This window comes from Motacilla alba, chromosome 3 (assembly GCF_015832195.1).
Source record: "Motacilla alba alba isolate MOTALB_02 chromosome 3, Motacilla_alba_V1.0_pri, whole genome shotgun sequence".
Lineage (NCBI taxonomy): Eukaryota > Metazoa > Chordata > Aves > Passeriformes > Motacillidae > Motacilla > Motacilla alba.
In genome coordinates, this window is record NC_052018.1 from 65,416,162 (window position 1) to 65,436,475 (window position 20,314).

At 37.8% G+C, this 20,314-nt stretch overlaps 1 long non-coding RNA gene across 1 annotated transcript in view; it reads left to right on the plus strand.

The window, feature by feature from the left end:
• Positions 1-20,015, plus strand: part of LOC119699439 — a 92,939-nt gene extending 72,924 nt beyond the window's left edge. The window contains exons 2-4 of the long non-coding RNA XR_005256424.1: positions 11,772-11,898; positions 15,606-15,698; positions 16,422-20,015. This is a non-coding gene — a long non-coding RNA (uncharacterized LOC119699439). The remainder of the gene's footprint in view (positions 1-11,771; positions 11,899-15,605; positions 15,699-16,421) is intronic.
• Positions 20,016-20,314: the final 299 nt, after the last annotated feature.

Genomic DNA, 20,314 nt, shown 5'->3' on the forward strand with positions numbered 1-20,314 from the left:
GCTGTCTCAAAAACAACCCTTTTTACAAATTTCATGCAATAAGAGAGAAATAAAGACCATGGGATCCCATTGTGCCTTCACTGCTAGACGGTACCAGTGAATTTAAAGAAGGGATGATGCTGTAAGAAATCAGGCTTCATTGCTTCAGCTGCCCAAGGGATCACATTTTAAATATATCAGTGGGCCTTAAAGCAGTGAACAATAAAATATTTGCTGAGATGCTATAAGCAAAATGGGAACTTGGCTATAAATGTGCTACATTTCCCTGACACTTTCCTGTGCTCTACAAGGTCTATGCCAGTCTTCTGCAGATGGACTTTAAGGACTCAGAAAGGCCTGCAGTACCTGTAACCAGCACCAGCACAAGTACTGCAAAGCTGGAGTAACACAGCTAATAACTCAGCCAGGAAGGAGGGGAGGGAGCCTGGGGGCCTGCAGCCAGCTCCTGACAATGCAGCTCAGGGTGCCCCACGAAGAATGGCGACTCAGATGAAGAGCAAGGCTTTCAGAGTCTCTTAAAATTTCGTCCTGGTATTTCTCATACAAAATGACAGTAAAAAAAAACTAAGTAGGAAGGTTTAATTTAATTGAAAATGAGTGTGCAGGAAAGTTGTAAAGAAAAGGAGGACACACCACTGAGAATGGAACATTAGCAAGGCTGTTTCAGAGATGGAAAGCCCTTTGGGAGCTTTGTTTTGGGCACTAATTGTTTTGGATGGTATTTTTTTCTTGAGCCAAATGGGAAATTAAAGATCACTTTAAAACTGCTGATGTTTGGTCTTCTGAAATAAAGCTTTGGTATGCAGACTTTGGTTTCCTTCCTGTTGAACAAAGAATGGATTAGGGTTCCTTTCCAAACTGGCCCAGCTGGTTGCTCCCAGACTCCTTGGAGGGGAGGGTTTAGAGCTGTGGCTAATCTGAAACTGCAGTTGTAGTTGCAGGAGAAGAAGAAATTGCCTCCTAAAAATTAAGCCAGTAAACCAAAGCTATGCGTTGATGCAAGATCTCTGCTAGAGATAGTACAAGCTCAAAGGGAGAGACAAATTCCCTTCTACTTAAGGCAAGGCTGGACAGGGAAGTGTGACTAACAATGAAGTGTACAGGTGAGGTGAAGAGAATGCAAGAACATCTTTATCGAGATTATTCTGACACACTGACTACCCACATGCAGAACTAAGAAATTCCATGTTATGGATAATAATTCCTAGGCACTCCCACCTTAAAACTATCAGCATATTGTTTTGTTTTGGGATTTGTTTCTGTTGGGGCTTTTTAATGTGTGAGGCCAAAGGCTAACTGTGATATCAGTATTGACTTATGCTTCAGATAATTCCTGCAAATCAAGGTCTGGCATGCTCCTAACACTCTTGTACAAGGAGTGAGTGAAACACTTCCCACCGATAGTATACAGACAAACTGACAGACTTTAGAAATATAGTAATCAGATCTCATTTTACATTTAAGCTTGTCTGTGGGTAAACTCCACTCTGCACTTGAGTTGGTGGACAGTGGGCACCCATTAGTGCAGCATCCTTCCTGTAATACTTCTTGGTATTTATGGCTTCTGTCACTGCCCAGTCTCAGTCATGATTGAAAATATTTTTGTTTCCTTAGACTCACATCACAGAGCAGCTTTAGAGTTTTCTTCTGAAAATACAGCATTAAAATTTCTTGCAAGATCCTGGATACTGCTGTCTCCTTTGTGATTCAAAGAATGTTGATTTTCCATATCTGCCATTTTCTTCCAGGAAAATTATGTTATCAGTCTCCAAAACTGTCTGTTGAGGGTGGGGAATACAAATGAGCTAAGGTTTCTTAGCACTGATATAGCAACTAGTTTCTTCTGTCATTTTATTTCCCCAGTTTTTTTCACTCATTCACAACTGGGTTTTGGTCAAGTCATACCTGAGGAGTACAAGGAAGGAAGTCGTGAAACAACCTTTTTTATTGCAAGGCTTTTCCAGATAGATTAGTATAGCTGGAGGTTTAGACATAATAAGCAGAGGAGAGCTAGAACTCTGTGAAATTGGGGTAGTTCTTAAATTAAAGTCACAGTTTTGTAAGTTAAAGTCACAGTTTATTTTTCAGGCAACAGAAGCTGTGGTACACAGCATGAAAATGGGAATACCTCCACTGTTAATGAAGGAGGAAGGTTTAAAGCTGCCTTTGCCTTGGTACCCCACTCCAAATTGAAGAACACCAGACCTTATCTGAATGTCTGATTCATTACTGCTGGTAACGGCCTGGAGGTTAGTTCATGGAAAAGAATGTCAGAAGTTTTACTATGTTTACTGTGACAGCCTTATTTTCTTACTGAGCATTCAAATGGCTTCACTCTATAGCAGTTTCTCATGGTCATGCATTGATGAATTTCATATCTTTACATTCTGAATCCTGCTTAATATCAATTGTAATAGCAGACTTTCAGTGATAGTACAGCAGCAGTGTTTCAGTAGGGTATGCACTAGGAGTTTGTGTCGTAAATTCTTGATTTATTTTCTCTATTTCTCAAATTCTGTACACCCAAACTCCCAATGGCAGCATATATACAACATGCAAACTTCAGTACTTATGCCTGGCAAACAGATAGGTTTATCAACCTATGTGGAAAGGAATGTGGGCATTAATTGGCATTGATTTGCGTGCTTTGATGTCTGAGCCTTGTTCATCTTGTGTGCATTGTTTGTCTATGAATTTAGGGTGTCTGTGAGAGTCAAGGATAAAATGGCTATTATGCCTTTGCTCTTTTTGACTAGCATAAATAACTGTTCTCACATATAATGTTGGCTGTATTTTTCAGAGGAAAAGATTACAGATGGCTTTGTTTGCTGTTTTCTTCTGCCTCTACCAATGAGGTTTTCCAGAGCATGCTGGGATGTCAGAAATGAACAAAATAATCAGAGATGAATATTTAAAGTTCTACTTTGTCCTGATATGCATTAAGTCCTCTGTTTATAGGGAGCAAAAATATAGCAGGAGTAATTAGGACTGCCATCACACACGGAGCTTTGGAAATAGGGCTTCAGTTTTATATTTGAATGAAGCTCAGCAAGGAGACATCCCACATTTTACAAAGCCTCTGATAAGGACTAATGAATGCAGCCTTCTTGTCAGCACCTTTCTCTGACAAAAGTGGCCTTGTGATCTTTCACTCCGTGACACTCAGACCAATCCCTGTGTTCCCAGGTGCCAAAGTCTCCACACATATTATTAGTGCATGCCACAAGTCAGCTCTCACAAATTTCAGATTTCCAGGAAAGCTTGTTCTAAGGACCTGCACATCTTTTGCTATAGATCTCAGAGCTTTTTAAATTGCATGTGGTTTATTTCTTGTCATAAAAATATGAGAAACTACTTTGACATGGAAAAGAAAAGTAACCTCAGCAGGTATTATGGCAAAACATGTTTAGAGATGTTTGATGAAAAAATCTGCTATTCAGACAAAAAACCCCAGAGACTGACATGAGAATTGCTGAGTTGGGGTGAAGGAGAATGTTTTGTACCATAAGGAGATGGGTTTGTTCAGTCACTAAGGAGCAACAGGTTATGGTTTGTAACCAATTCATGTTCTTGGATATTTATCTCCGAAAGATCTGCTGAAAATGAATCCTAACATCTCCCACAAGAGAATCAGAATCATAGAACTGGAAGTTAATGGAATTATTTTGGTGGTTAGTCCTGAATATATATGTAGGATTAGTTTTTTTGGTTCTTTGTTTTTTACATTCTGATACTCAGCAACAGCTTAACCATAATAATGTTTTGAATTTTTTGTCTGATTGAATACATTAGTAAAATATTCATTAAAGGAATTCAAAAAAACTTCAAATAGAACTATGACATTTTTCCACCTTAGTACTAAGTTATCATTATTTCTCTCTTTAGAATCATCTTTCTGAATATGTCTAGGAAACTAACTCTTGTTACAAGCATGAATTTCATTATTTGGTATCAATATTCATTACTAAATACTGTGGGAAATCAATATACTGTTGTACCAAAATACTTCATTTTTTACACTCCTGTAGTTGACTTCACACTGATTCCAGCTGAAACTTTTTATGGTTACTAGATATCACTACTGTAAGCTGCACTTCCTTTTATAGTTTTATCCTTATAGGTGAATTCTAGTTCATTAGGAAGACTTAAAAGAGGTTAAAATATTATTACAGCTTACAGCATAAAATTTGCAATGACTAAAATGACCTCACTGATAAATAAAACAAGTTGGGAGGAAGATTTGAATGTCTAGTTTATATCCTGAATAAAGCACTAGAAAAACAAGAATATTTTTTTATTAGCATAATTCAATACTCTGGAGAGAGACATGACAATTGCATTTGAATTAACTAATTTGCAAGACGTTAAAAGAAACTAGATCTGCACAAAAGTGCAGAAGATAACAGAGCCATTACTGCACCAGAGCAGGTCTGGGAGGTGTTGGTAGGGGACTGAGATCCAGCACCTGGACAAAAGGTACCCCAGCTCTGGGGGATGAGGCCATTTTCCCCAGTTCTGAGCAATCACAGCTGATAAACACTACCTCTCCCTCTCAGGGAATGCAGGACACAGAAGCACTTTGGTTGCTCCAGATTTTCTGTGGTTTCCCCTTAGTCCCTGTGCATGAAACATTGCTTTGCCTGGGTTTAAACACACCAGGCAAGAAAGTCAATGAGCTGCAGCAAAAAGTGTTGGTGACTAAACCAGGAAGAGCAGGTGGAACCTACATTCTCCCAGCTCCTCAAAGTAGCTGTGAGATAGTGGAGTACCTGGGGACAGAACACTTTTTGCTATCCCAATCAGGGCCACACTGGTATAGAATTCAGAAGAAAGAAGGAACAGTGATTTTTTTCCTATTCCTATTACTCTTAATTACTAATGTCATACATCCATGGCACATAATTATTTTTGTTTTTAAGATTTTAATGTCTAATGATTTGATAACCTACAGGGTCAGATGGCTCTTTAGTTACTGCTTCCAGCTACATCTTAGCTCTGGATTGCACGGAAGTATCTAGAAACCCACACAAGGCTACTAAGAATACTTCTAGTTTTTTTCTGCTCTATTTACTGAGGAGGAAGAAAGACAAAAGCAGCCTAAAAGGAATGCTGAGGGGAGAGGGATAACCAATAAAGTCTCTACAACATCATCCCTTTAAGTGCAAGAAGACAAGAAGGAGAAATGTTGATGAAGGCAAGAGGAGCAAAGAAGGCATGAGTTGGAAGAAGTAGGAAAGAGAAAAGCAAACTGACTGGTAGAGAAAATAGAAAAGAACACAGCTATTTTTTTCAAAAGTAAGAAGTCTTAAGAGACCTGTAGATTAAACTCTTCTTATTTCAAACTATTGGTTATTTTTATTGAAGACAAACTCTATGACAATCCTAGGTGAATATGTGCAATTTGAACCTTTTATGCCTAGGATTCAGATGTCCAGATGGAGCTGTTGGGAATGATGCCTTTATTTAACAGCTAGCACGCCTTATGAATATGGTGTGATTTCAGCTTCCTGTGGTTTGCTCACAGTACTCCCTCTACAGCCTTGGCTTGGACTCATTCTGCTATCACATTGTTTTGTGTTGCAACATCAGCACAGGCTTTGAATAGATCTGCACTTGGCATTCTCAGAAGTTCTCTCTTAATACATTTCATCGAGTACCTCTCCATCAAAATCAGACATAATTAGATATTGGCACCCTTAGCTTGGGTACAAAAATAAATCTGCCATTTTTAACTATGGGTTGAATATATAATCTCCATATAGAGTGCTCACTCTGAGAAAAACATGCAGTGGAAGGTCTCTGCACATATGGTCCAGGCCATGATTTAGGGCAAGTGACTTGTCCTTTAGTGGAGCCTACCTAAGGCAGATTATTAACAAAGTCAAAGCATCCTATTAATTCAGCAAATCTGTTTCTAACATTTAAGACTGGCCCTTGAAGTAAGGTCAGGACCACAGAGCTGGCAAGTGTGGAGGTATGCAGGTAGGCCCTCTCTCTCCATCATAATTTTTTCTCCAGGCGTTTCCACTGGTAATGTCTAATCTCATGCAAATGAAGAAACCTGTAAATGTTGAACTGGAAAGGTAGGAAGCTCTATGAGGAACTTTGAGATGATAAAGAGTTTACTTTAATGTATTACTTACTCATATAAGGACAAAAATGTTGAGCTAATAAAAAGAATTTGAATAGTGTCTCCCAGAGGAAGGAACTTTTAAATACAATTCTACCTCTCTCCGCAAGAATGTCTCTCAGAAAAACTTTCTCCATTACTTTAAATTTCTAGTGTTCAAAGACTTACCATATGTAAAAAAAGTTCATTCAAAAAAAAAAGTTTCAGAATTAGCTTGGAATTTGTGGTTTGTTTGGGACATGGCTAAATGTTCAAAAGTTATTTACATTATTTATTGTGTGTGGGAAAAAAATAGGAATAGACCACTAAACAGTAGCTTCTAAATCCAAATTTCACCTCTGTCATTACCTCCCTTCTTACCCTGAATGATTCTCTTGCCTTTTGCCAGTCTCAGGTCTCCTATAACAGGAAAGATGGGGGACGCTGCATCTCAAGTGATAATCCCTTGTATACATCCTACATAAGTGTTGTGACATGGAATCATGATTTTTTTATAAACAAGATGCTTACTTTCTGCATGCTGCATACCAGGGGCTGCTAAATAAGATGTCACCAAATAAAACAATAATTGGTATTTCTGCAGGAAAACATTCTCAGTTTGTCTGTGCAACAAATGAAAACAAAGTAGGTATCTTGTATACAACAAATCGTTTATGATTTTTTTAACAGGAAAGTTTTCCTCTTTTTTCTTTGGAAAAAATGACCTTATTTCATGTAGTACATTTGTATAATTAATTTTTAATTTATTCAAATATTAAAGGGCAAATTCTGCATAGTTTAAGCCTAATATTAATTTGCATACCCTAATTAATAATGACCTCTCTACCTCACCGGGAAGTCAGTGTTTTTATTTAGCTCAATTTGAGTCAGCTTTTATTGATAAGAAAATGTGCATGCATTAATATGTGGAGATTGTGTCTCTTGTAGTAGAGCAATACATGCCAGGACGTGCCTGTCAAAGAGAGTCAAAAGCTGCTCTTGGATACAAACCAATTTTTTAAATATACAGTGTATTAATAGTTACATCTTACAACAATTCTCTTGGAGTTAGTGCCACTGTCAGCTGGGTGAGAACAAAATATGAGTGAAGAGAGTGATCCTGTGCCATCCAAACTGCAACCTGATAATGTTCCAGCTGGATGAGAGTTACCATCAAGGTCAAACTTCACCCATTTTTGGGAAGAGGCCTTCCTTTGGACCTCAGGATTTTATCTCATGCACCTTCAGGGTTGCAGCTGAAGCTGTGCTTGTTGAAATGCAGCAGAAGCCCTAAGAGACTGCTGATTGCATCTAATGATTAAAGTCTAAGCTCTGCTGAGAGATGTCCACACTTTACAAATGTGTTAGACTTCGCAAATCATCTGTCTGCCTGGAATGGCTTCAATCCCAAAGTGAGAGAGGAATGAGCTGGAGCCGGCACAGTACATCAGGTTCTGTATTTTAGCACAGGGTGCTGGGCTGCAATGTCACCTGCAAAAGTGTGAGACACGCTCAGACATGCTGCACCTGGAAGAAGTCATCACTGTGTGAGTGAGGGTTTCATTTCACAATAAAGCAGCTCTACACATACTTCACACACTGAGTGGCCCAAATCCAGGTGGTTTTGAGGCATGCACAGATTCTGCATTCTCATCCTGTGCCCAGGGATATTTAGTCACCTGTAAATGCATCTGTGCATGTTTAACTTGTTTTCCAAGATGAAATTAAACAGAAAGACTGTATCTGTGATTTTGTATATTGCTGGAACATTTACAGAGAGCTTAATGAAGACAACTTTTCTCTGAGGGCTCCATCTTCTGTTGCTTTGTGAGGGGATTATTGAGGTAAACACTATTATTATTAAAAGGATATAGAACCATGAGCTATTTTCTTTCCTAATCTCAAATCTGATAGGAATTTACTATTGAATGTTTGCACTAATGCCATAGTATGAATGGTTAGATGCCTGAAGATGAGATCCATAAGACCATGGAGTAGTTTCCCAAATGGAATGTTGCAGCTTGGGACAAAATAAACAGATTAAACGCCTTGGAGAAAAAAAAGACTACAAAGGGACTGTTTTGTAAGACTGACTTGAGGCGTGCTTCTCTGACAGTGTAGATGTAAAAAGTCGTGGGGATCACTTGCTTCCTATGCTTGGCAGTTTGTTGAGGGAAGGGAGTACCCCCAGAACTCATCTGCTGAACCCTTCTCCTCACCACAGAAGATAAGGATTGTTTTGTGAGTGGACCTCCTGTCTGGATTTTTTTCTTTTATAAGAATATTTGAGCTCCAAATCATATTTCACTTTTGCACAGAGCAGGAGTTGCATCTTTGATGGTTCACCATGGCAAGTCTTTCAGAAAATGGTCTTCAAAACAAGCCTCTTGTTTCTTTTAAGTTCTGCGTGCAGTAACACTGCCTGCATCCCATGCTGACAATGGTTGCTGTCCTTAAACTGTCTTGTACTGACTTTTATTTCAAGTAGTGAAGCATTATCCACAAGACCACACTTTAAGCATGATGCATTTTAAAACAAATTGTTAGCACTTGTTTTGCTATAAGAATATGGGTTCTTCCACTGACTTTTTCAAGGTGACTTTTCTTCTATTTATATATTTACTCCATCAGACCTATGGACTCTTGCCTTTCCTATTTCTGAAAGCAATATGTAGCTTGCTGAGTCAGGGAATGGAAAGAGGAGCTTTGCCTCCCTAGGATATTGGCAGCAAATCATGGAACATTGGGCCGTGGTGTTGTCAACCAGCCATGGCAAACACTTCTTGGCATTTGCCACTCCTTTTCTTTTAAAGCTATGAGTAGTTTAAAAGCAGAGAGCTTTTGTGTGTACCTATGGCCCTGGGTTCCTTGTGCACGTGTAGAATATATAGCTGTACTTAAAGCTGTGCCACCATAGCTTTAAGTGATAGATGTATATACCAGATACAAATGATTAACCAAATGTAAATGTGCAAAAGAAAATTTGAAAAAGGAGTTCCTATTGATTAGATGTCAAGAAAGTGATGTAGAGAGATAAACAGGCTCAGAAACACAGGAAATAGCTTGAATTATACAAGCACACACATCTTATTTTGAAGACAGATAATACTGACTTCTTTATATTTTCTACTTTCAGATTCCTATTATCTGCCAGACTGAAAAAAAAATAATATGTGAAAATGTTGTGTGAAAATGTTGTGTGAAAAGGGCCGTTCCTGTGCTTTTCTGATCAGGAAGGCACTAGGCAGTATCCGAAATATAAAAATAAAACTTTTATTAATTACATGGCCAGTGATTATGTCAAAGATAAAAATGTTTGGGTAAATTTCAAATAGATGTTTGTGGGTTTCAATTTTTTTTCAGCTATTATATCTAACAAGGTTCATGGATTGCTCTATAATAATTTTTGTATTGTGGTTCTGCATAGTCTTGTCAGGTATGAGGTCAATGCTGTTCATAACAACAAAGCCATTAGCTACTAAACTGGAATTAATATTATGATATTTACCATGCATTGTAGAGTTTATCTACATCTTTTACTTTCCTTTCTTTTGTATTACTAGCAAAATTATAGAGGGGAAAAAAAAGAATGCAGACACCCAAATATTTAAGCTGTGTAGAAGTTGCAAATTTGAGATAAAAGGAGGTCATCTTACATGCATACTTTTAAAAATTTAGTGTTGTCCTGCAAGTGTTTATTCTTGTAACTCGTTCACAATAATTTTCTAAGTGTGAAATCTTGATATCTTGAAAACTGCTGACTGGACTAGTATTAGGTCTCCAGTCCAGTTTTAAATGTCTCGACACCATTTAGAATTTATTTCAGAGGTTTTCAGCTCTCCATATTTTCTATTGCTAGCAAACATTGATGCAGCTACAGCTTGGCTCTGAAACTGGTTTCTTTTTCACTGTTTTCCCTCTTCTGCTATTTCATGCTGTTAAATGCTGTGATAGCTCCATGGCACTGCAAGGGGTTGTGAGTCTGTGTCAGAACCTGGAAGTGCATCCTTGTGTAGAACCACATCAGAGTGCTGTTCACTTGCGCATCTGTACTTTCATATCTTTCTGGAAAGTTAGTTTCCTAGCAGCTTTCTCGTAAGTTCTAAAAAAAGACAAGACCCTGGTGGGTAATGTGTTACTGTTTGGAATCAAGTGAAAGATCTATTATTTATATGCTTGATGTATCTCTATAAAAACTTTAGAGATGTGCCCATGATAATTATTTGAAAATACAGTCAATAAAAACAGACTAAAACCAACAACCATCCTTCAAAATATGACTAATTAAATAAATGACACTATGCAGATGAAGAATCTGCCAAACACACTTTACACCCCTTTCAAGTTGTGGGTCTAACATAAAAAGCTTCCTGAAATATGTATACATATTTATGTATGTATATATACATGAAAAGACAATAATGAAGATGGTGCCATTAGCATTTAACCCCATGCATTTAAAACAACTTATCTGCTTCTGCTGCATTTCGTAGTCTTGATTATTTTTTGCTGTCTGGGATCCTTTGTCAACCTGATGCCTTGTGAAACAGTCCTTTATAGAGACCCTAAATTGATGAAAGATGTTTCTAGTTTAGAGCAGTGATATTTATCTTTCATGGAAATAAGTACATGAGGACAAGAGCAAGGGCAAATCACCCAAAGGCTGGGCAGCATTCAAGAATAAAAACTGCTCAGAAGCATTCCAGCATTATTTCTTCCTCTTTCCCCTTTAAGTAACTATTGTGGAAACAGCTAGATGGTATTTAGAAAGAGAATTTAAAATAAATCTTTTATTTCCCCTGGAATTACTGAAGAAATATTAAATTACATTTCAAAGGGGTTTATGATGTTTAGATTGCCTTATATTTTAAAATATACAGGGCTCTTTCTGCTTAGAATATAGCATTTCTTTCAAGCTAACAGGTGGTTCAATTTCCTGGATGTGGTGTCACAAAAATAGGCTGCCTCTCTTTGTAACTCTCTGCAGACATTTATTTCTGTAATATGAGCTAGGGGTTTTATATATTTCACCCCATCAAGAAACCTCTCCTTTTCCTCTGTCAGAGTATTTATTTTTAAGGTGATTATTTTCCATTTGAATGCTCTTGAGGTCATCTTCCTGGGAAAGGCCAGCATGGAACTGTAGGGGTCTCTTAAATTCATTTTGAGAGAGTAAATGGTATGTTGACTTTGCACTGGCCTTTGGCAGATGGGCCAATTCTACCTTCTCCTTCAACTTTTGATTTATAAGACATTTTTCAAATGTTGTAAGGAACTCAGGCCTAATAATGGATGTGTTATATTTTCTTTAAAACCAGATAGGTTACTGAAGCATTGCTAAATAATTACCCAATGGTTTGTATTTTTTTTACAAGGCTGTGAACAGGCATATTTTTTTGCAATCAGGTGTGGCTGAAGCCATCCCTACCCATCTGCACCCACTTGGTGCTGGGGCATTTGTTGGAAGCAACCCTTTTCACATCCCTTCCTTCCTCCTGTCACTGCGCTCCAGAGGAGGGAGGACAGCTTTGCTCCTCCAAGGATGCAGGAGATCCAAATCAATTCCTTTTCTCATGCTGGTTTCACCTCGTTCTAGATTGTCCTTTTTACCTTGGTAATTGGTAGTCATGGATCCTTCTGTTTTTCTTTATTGAATCAACAGAGCTCCAGAAAAACTCTGATTTCCTGCAATCTACAAACTGCACCTTGTTACAATCCAGCTCTGTCCAGCTGTGAAGATGGTGTCCTCTAGAATACTGAGGAGGAAGAACAGCAATAAAAATAAAAAGGTTTGAAAAAAGAAAAATTTAGCCTGTTTTAATCCTCTCAGAGCTCAGTCTGTAACGTAGCATATGGGGACTTCTGTTCACAAATCCTATAAGCAAACAACAGGATTTATGTATATAGTTCCCATGATACCACTTTCAAAATTGTTCTCCTTATGAGTTCACTCTAGCAATATCAGTTCACAGTTTATAAGTACTACTCACGGGAAAAAAATCTTTTGGGAATATCAGTAGTGCTTTGACACTTTAGGGTCTTTTAAAAATAGCTATCTCAGAAGAGAGTTATCCAACTTCTAATAATCTCTGTCATCTTTTTTCAAAGTGCTTTCCATTTGGTTTCTCTGTGTTCACGTGCTGGTTTCTAAAACTAGCTTGTCCCTCTCCATTCACTTGAATAGAACACTTTTTTTTTTCTGTTTATACAAATTTTTTTTTTTTAATTCTAAGCCCAGTTTTCATACATATTTATGAGAACTGGTCAAAAACAAGTTGTACCAAAAATGTAACTCTGTGAAGTTGATGTTATGGAAATGTTATGGAAAGTAATGCTTATTTTTGCTTATTTGCTTAAATACAAATAATTTTTGCATTTAATTGCCTTTTGGAGTTTCTAGTCTCTTTGGTTAGATCCACTCCCTTTAAAATTTAAAATAATATGAAAATGTGAACAATTCTTGTTTCTTTGATATTTGTCTATAGAATGCTTTGCAGTAATTCTCTAAGTCAGTGCTTTCCTGTCAACTTAAAACATGTATGTGACTTTTTCTGACAAAGCCTTTTTCATTTTATTTATTCATCTTTTCAACTCGTATCACTGCTTAATCTGTTCCATTTCTTCTCGTTCAGAAGAGAGAGCATATGGATGACGAGAAATTGCATTAAAAATTGCTGCCTCTTATGGGTCATGAATTGGCACTGAGCCAAGCGGATAGGACCTCTAAAGCTATCAATAGCACAGGAATAGTGGAATTATTCCCCTATATCATATTAATATGGTCCACAGGAGCCAACACTGACCAGCAGTTCCTAATTGCCAGGGAATACTGAAGTGGTGGAAGATGGGAAGGACTGTTGTGTTGGCAGGCAGGAGATTTCAGTCTCACTCAGCTACTGATTCATTACCTTCTGATTTATAAGCAGTCTTATTAACACCCAATTACTGACATCAGAAGTGCCCAAAAACCAGGAATAAATGATCAATGATACCCAGAACTTTCTGCCCCGGAGCCACCACCCAGGGGACCATGTGGCTACTGCAGTATTGAGTGTCCAGGGATGAAAGAGCCAGGGCTAGCTTCCTCCTTCTTGCAAGGGCATGACACAAACCTGACAAGAAATCCAGGTACTGAGAAAACCAGGCAGTTCTGGTTATGATTGGGACTTAGGGTAGATTTTGATGAATGGGGATGGAAAAGGGATTGTACACATATGGGTTTTTTAGCTGCCTTGGGACGTATCTAAGCCTCTATGACTTGAGTTTTGCTGTGGGGCACTCACTTTTGTACTTGAATACTCACAGAGCAAGGGGGACCTTAAACAAATTAATGTTGTAAGCATTATAGTGTATTTTATCTGAAACAAACCCAAGGCATTTCTAGGAAAACAAGCGGGAGCTGTAAATCGTAGAGAATCTCATAAATGTAAATTCAATGCCCAAGGCTTAACATTTTGCTTATTCTATCTCATCTTTCTTTTTTCTTTCATTTTTCACTTCTCCAAGCAACACTCCATACAAAACTTTATAGCACATAATAAATTTTCTTCAAGCCAATAATTAACTTACATCTGGCTAATACATCTTGCAGAATCATAGCATGGAGCTGCTAACATTACTTTAGGAGGACATGGTAATGGCCTGTTGCTTGAGGTTGGGGTGGAGTTTATAAATTTCACTATCCCTTCAAATTAAATATATTGAATCTTGTTTGTAGGGGACAGGTATGAATATTTAAACAACTTAATGCATTGTTAAATCTATTTAGAGTTCTATTATGTAACCCAGTACATATATAAGGTGTTCTGCCATTGATGGCAGTCTCTGAGCTTACAGATACATGAGTCTGATTGATTATGAGCCCTTAAAAAAAACAATTTTAAGGCAGATGCAGAATATTTTTTTATTGTGGAAACCCCATAAAATATTTAGCAGTTGTTGTTGGCTAGATTTACAGACGTTTTTATAGGGTAAGAAAAGATCCTGATAAAGAGAGGCAGCATGGAAGGTGGCAGAATTTGACAATCAGACAGATTATTTGATTCTTATTGGAGCTGATGGTCTTGAATGATAAAAATAATTATTTTAAGATGGAGAATGCTTCCACTGTTCATTATTTCCATGTAATAATAAAACCCCAACTCATTCATGATCAGCAGTTTGTAACAGGAAGTGCAAACAACAGAGCTGAAAAGGAAAAACCTTGGAATACCATTTCCATTTCAAGCACCGGAGCAGCATTAAGCAACTCTTCACCTTGCTTTCATGGCTGATTATATAGCTGATTCTTTCCCTGCCTTCTTCACAAGACTCCTTTCCTTGAAAGATCAGAAGTGGAAAGAATCTCTCATATCCCCAAAATATTGCTTTAGAAATTTAGAAATTTTAGAAGTTTCCTTGGCATATTGATAGCTGAAAGATGCTGAGTGAGAAATAACTTAGAGCTCATTCAGAGCAACATTAATTAAAGTTCAGTTTAACTGATGCTTTTTATCTTATTGTCAGTCTTCTATTTTTCTCCTTAAGACACTAAAAGTTTCTTTGTGAACAGTTTGTGCCTGTCTAGGTTTTATTCTCTGTATTGTCAGTGCCAGGCCTCAGGAGGGGTCAGTCAGAAATTTATGGTTGCTGCTCTGTGAAGAACACCAGTCACGGGCCACTTTATTAGTCCATTTTTTCCCAAAATTTGCAATAGTCTTGACCTTGTTTTCTTTCATTGTGCTACATGACTACTGTTGTATCTTTTCTTATAGCATTGTGAATCAGGAGCCAAAAGTGGGGAGTTTTTGTTTGGCTGTTTTTTTATTCAATGCACCACAGACCCACTACAGCAGATCAGATCCACCCACGCAGTGTTTCTAGCAGAACATTTATCCTCAGCAAGATGAGTCATCCTGCTGTTTGCTTTTCTCTGGGTTTGCTTGGGGTTTTTTTATTTTTTGGGAGGAAGGTGTTCTTATTTATGCTGAATTCAAACCCAAAGGAAAGGCTTAGCCTTCACTCCTAATTATCATCTTGGAAAGAGAGTAGAAATAATGAATTTCTGGTATGGAAAAAACTCAGGGAATTAACTGATAAAATAACATTTAAAAAGTATTTTTCTCTAGGTGAATATGGTGAGAAACACTTACAATGTATAGCATTGGAAATCTTGGCCTGCACCTGTATGTTAACTTTTAAAATCTCAGCTGACCACAGAACTTGCATTGCTCTTAAGATGTCAACACTATGGAAATAAAGGTACACAGAAAGAGATTACCACTGTGCCTTAGGCTCATTAGATTTTTTATGGACTCCTGTGAGGTGGAGCATTCTAAATATTCAGTATCTGCTCTTTCATATGTGGAGATAATAAGACTTGGAACGTCAGGTTGCAGTTTTTAAAAATAATGACTAGAAATAATAATATTGATTATCATTACCATCATCATCATCACTGGCCTACTGTTAATAACTAGCAGCATTACTGAAAAAAATTTGTGTTTGTTCTTCACAGTATGAAGGAACTGTGGAGCACTGGGAGACCCTACAGATGAAAGCCCTGAGGGTGGAAGAACAATGAACACCAACTTTCAACCAGGAAAAGAAAGTAATGCACCTAACTGATACTTAGACACTTTTCTTTGGTTTACAAACAACTCAAAAGGGCTGTATAATCATGGTAATAAGAAAAAAAAAAAAAAAAAAAAAAAAAAAAAAAAAAAAAAAAGAAGGCTATTAATTAGGTCAGCAAGAATTTTAAAATTTATGTACCGTGTTTCTGCAAAATGGTGAAAAAATAGACATTTTAAGCCTAATGGTAAAAATAATTCCTCCCCATTAGGTACTTATTCTCACATCTTTTACAGAGCTCTCTGATCTTAGATTTATTTCATTATTGTAAAAAATTGAGAAATGAAGAGCATGTTTTACTGATTTCCAAACATTAACAGTTATAATTATTCTTTCTTTCTCTTGAAGGTTGGGTCTATTTTCCTTGCAAACATTTATCTTCCTGTTTGTTCTCTGTCTTTTGTTTTGAAATTGAAGTGTATTATTTCATTTCTGAGAATGCAAGAAGCATCATATACGGACAGCAGAAGCTTTACTGAAATCAAGATGATATATAGAAATATGAAATGTGAGAAATGGACAGAGCAATGGCAAAGTGCCCTGTAAATCTGTTCAGGATATCTGCCACAGACCTGGGAAACAGCCAAAGCCATAAGAGATATATCTTCACTTGTAACTTGATTAAAACACTGATGGCAAAAATCTGCTCTCATAGCTGAATGACGATTTCCTTTATGTTGGTGTTGTGTGCTCATTGCAGATCAACCTTTCCACTGGCATCAGTGCAAGACCCTCCCTTTGAGGGGTGCACATGGAGCTCAAGGGTTCTGATGTCTTTCTTTGTGAGGAAGAAGATGACATGTTCCTCCATAACAATGACTCCTTTGGAAGTACACATACACACAAACCCAAGCTCCCTTTCTTCCTGAAATTAAATACTCTGTCAACTTTTGTTTCCTCTAGTTCTGGGATTTTTCTTCCAATGCACTGGATATGTCAAAAGTATGTATAATGAGCAGGGGGTGCTGCATACAATTCTTGGTCATACATGATTGACTGGATGTTCAGAGATAGGCTCTGGTATCCATGGTACTGTAACAGAGTTAATCCCCTATGGTTTAATGTTGAAAACTTGTGCCTTCCTTTCCCTTCCTGCAGCATGAGTGTAATAATACAGGCCATTTTTCATGAATGGTTTTGTAAGAGCTCCTCTATTCCAGGTTAATAATCCCTTGCTGTAAAGGATAAATATCCTAATTGTTCTAACATCCCCTGACTCTGACGGCCTTGAAGTTGGCTGTGCCATTCAATGAGTAGGACTCAATTATCTTCTTAATTATTAACTTAAAAACACTGGGAAACAATTGCTGACCCTTGGGATTAGTTTCATTTTTTTACAGCCTAATCCTTCAGTTTTAAGCATGAAAAAAGTCCTTCCCCAAACTTGCCTGTGTGAGTGAGAGCCTGAGGATCTGGTCTCCAGCCCTTTGAAGGAGTGTATCTGACTTGGCACTCAGCTGTTTTACCTTTGTCTTAGCCGAGAGCATAATTGCCAGCAAAGCCTTTCTGGGACCATCCAACTTCCTCAATTGGGGAGAACAGTCAAATCTGTCTTACTGAAAGCAGATGATATCCTTTAGAGATTACAAACAATATCATCTTTCTGATGTTTAGCCCTTCTCTTTTTCCTGCAGGAAAGTGGCAACAACAGCCAATACATTCAAGAGACAGGAAAGGATTTTTCATAAAGGATTATAGAGTTGTTTTGCTGCTCACATCTCCTGTTTTTTTGCATAATAATCTCCATAACAAACTGTGCTTGATTCTGCCCCTGTTGATATCAGTGACAAAACTCCCACGGATTTTAGCTGGAACAGCATCAAAACCTACTTTACTGATGATTTGAAAGGAAAATAATTTTTTCTCCTAAGTTTCATATGTAATTTCTTGTCCCCTTTCTTTCACTGCCTCTTGTGTAGAGACATGGAGACCTTGTAGAAGCTTATTTTTATAATATCCCTGTGACTGTCATAGAAGCCAATTACAGTGCCAAAGTCCCAAGGACTTTATTGTTACAACTCACAAGCCTTTCCCAGAAATGAAGGATTCTACTAAATTTCACTGAAGACATAGGACAGATTATGAGGCATGGCATGAAGAAAGAACAGTCTGAGTCTCTGCATGTGTTTTCTACTCCTCTCTTGTCTGTTTGAGCAACCTTTGGTTTTCAGAAATGATTAAATATTAAATAATTTTCTTGTGCCAAATATTTGCTATTGGCAAATATGCCGTGATATGGCACCACTCAAATCTCCCTCTTACCTAAATATTACATTGATGAGACTACTGAGACTTGTTGTTGTTGTTTATCATGGTTTCTGCAGGGAATCTAGCCTCAACTATTAGTACCACAAGGAACAGCTGTAAATGGTCCATCATAGCAAAAGCCACTTACCTGAAATTCACACCTGCAGGGCAGGCAGTGTGCATAAACATCTCTGTACACATTGCTGTGCTGTTTGTACTTCAAAAACTCTCATGACGCTTATAAGAAGGACATAAACTGATGTATACACAATATGAGGAAGGTACAGTAGCTTCATGTTTCCTCTGCAGAAAGAGTTCCATGGGAACATCATGCTGTTAATTTTTAAACTAGACTCCCAAACAATATCCTTATTATGGTATGAGTCCTGCTGGCTAAACAAGATGTGATTTCTCTGTTCCATTTTTATCTATATAGAAAAATTCTTGTAATAAGGTTAGTATAAGGAGAATAGGTTTTTCTCACTAGTATGAGTTATGTTAAAAGAGAAAAATTAATTGCTTTTTTAAAAAGTATGAGTTTTCTCACTAACATAATGTGTACCTTTACAGCTGAGCAGTGGAAGGTGAGCAGTGATGACAGTCATTCTCTGAGCAGAATTTTAAGAAGAATGGTTTCTGAATCTATATTTCAATGTTTTTAAGCTAGAAGTACCATTTTAAAAGTTAGGTTGATCTGGTATAATTCATGTAATATAATTCATATTGCTGTAACCTGATTTAATTTTAAATTAGATCAAATATATAGACAATCTTTACAAAGGTGTTCATGCAGAAACTCAATGAGAAACCACGGCTCCAGAAAATATTTACTGCGCATATAAGCCATTTGGTGATAGACAAGTGACCAAGGAGTGACTGAGAGAGTGCAGCAAGCTACCTCTGCAGCCACAGGACCTGCAGACATTATTCTATTGAGCCTGCTGCCAGATGAAAAGTGTTTGCTTAGCTCCTGGAAAAGGTAGTGTAAGGTCATGCATTTCAGCTGCAGTCAGGGTAGCAGGGAGACTGAGAGATGCACATATTGGCATCTGGTATTGTGATTTGACTGAAGATGAGCTCAGCCCCTGGTAACAATTGCTGGAGATTGTGCAGCCATCACCCTGACATCTGCAGTGCTACTGCATTTTGTGTATTTGCCTCCATTTTTCCTCTGAACTGAACAGAACTGTGAGGGGCCAACAGCTCAGAAGATGCCCTCTGAAAGAAAGTATGTGGAATTTAAACTGGGTTATTCTGGACTTTCCAGTGAAGAAGTATTTGCTGGGGAATTCTGTAACTACTCCTTTTTGCCAATTACCTAAATAAGACTTCAAGTTGACATAGCTGGTGCCTTGCATTGCTGCAGCCTTTTGGGGATAAATTTCCCACTGCTGGATTTGCTGACATGTGAAGACATAAGTTAAAACATTTATGAGATGTTTTCTCCATGCTCCAGAAAAAAAAAAAAAAAAAAAAAAAAGAAATCTCAATTTTTTGTCTTTTGTCGTTTGCTTTTTTTTTAATTTCAAGATTAACTTTTGCACAACAGATCAAAAGAAATTTTCTCTGCTTCATAGTCTGAGAATTGTAGCAGCTAGGCTGAAAGGCTCAGCAAAACAAAAGCACAACAGACTGAAATTTAGCAAGAGATTTCAAATTAGAGGGACAATTGCCAACAGCTAATTTTTTATTTGGTTAGAGCTGGCTTCCACCCCAGCTGATTACAAAGCCATGTCCAAGGGTTCTGAATGAGGTGGTGCCAAGGAGATTTGAGGTCTGTCAAAAGTAGTCTTGTTTCATGGTTGACCATGCAAGAATTAGAACAGAGTTCTGTGAAGAAATGTATTCATATAAAATACAGGTAGTCAAGGCAAAAGGCATTGCCTTACTGAAGGGGTGTTGACAAAGGATAAATTTTAGTCTAATGACACCAGTTTCCAAAGGGGCCCCGTACATTCAGTGCATAGAAATTGGCTACAAATGTAGGGGATTTGGAGCAGTTAAATTATTCTTCGATATTTGTCCTCCTGAGGCATCTCCACCTATTGCATTCACTTCATCCTGCCTCATTATGGCTTCCTTATTGTGTGCCCAGGAATGATCTGTGATGCTTCTCAAGCTGGGCTGGTCTGCTTTGTGCACAGAGTGAGCACAGCCCAGGCCATGCAGAGTTCAGCAGATGAAGGCAAGAGGAGAAGGTGGAGACACATTAAGAGAAACTCATAGGGTCATTTTTCTGCAGTGAAGGAGGAGTTGTGAGGGAAGGAAAAGGTGGATTTCTCTGTTCACACATCTTATTAACACGGCAGCAGAATTGTGGAAAGAGCTTAAGGTCTGTTTGCACTT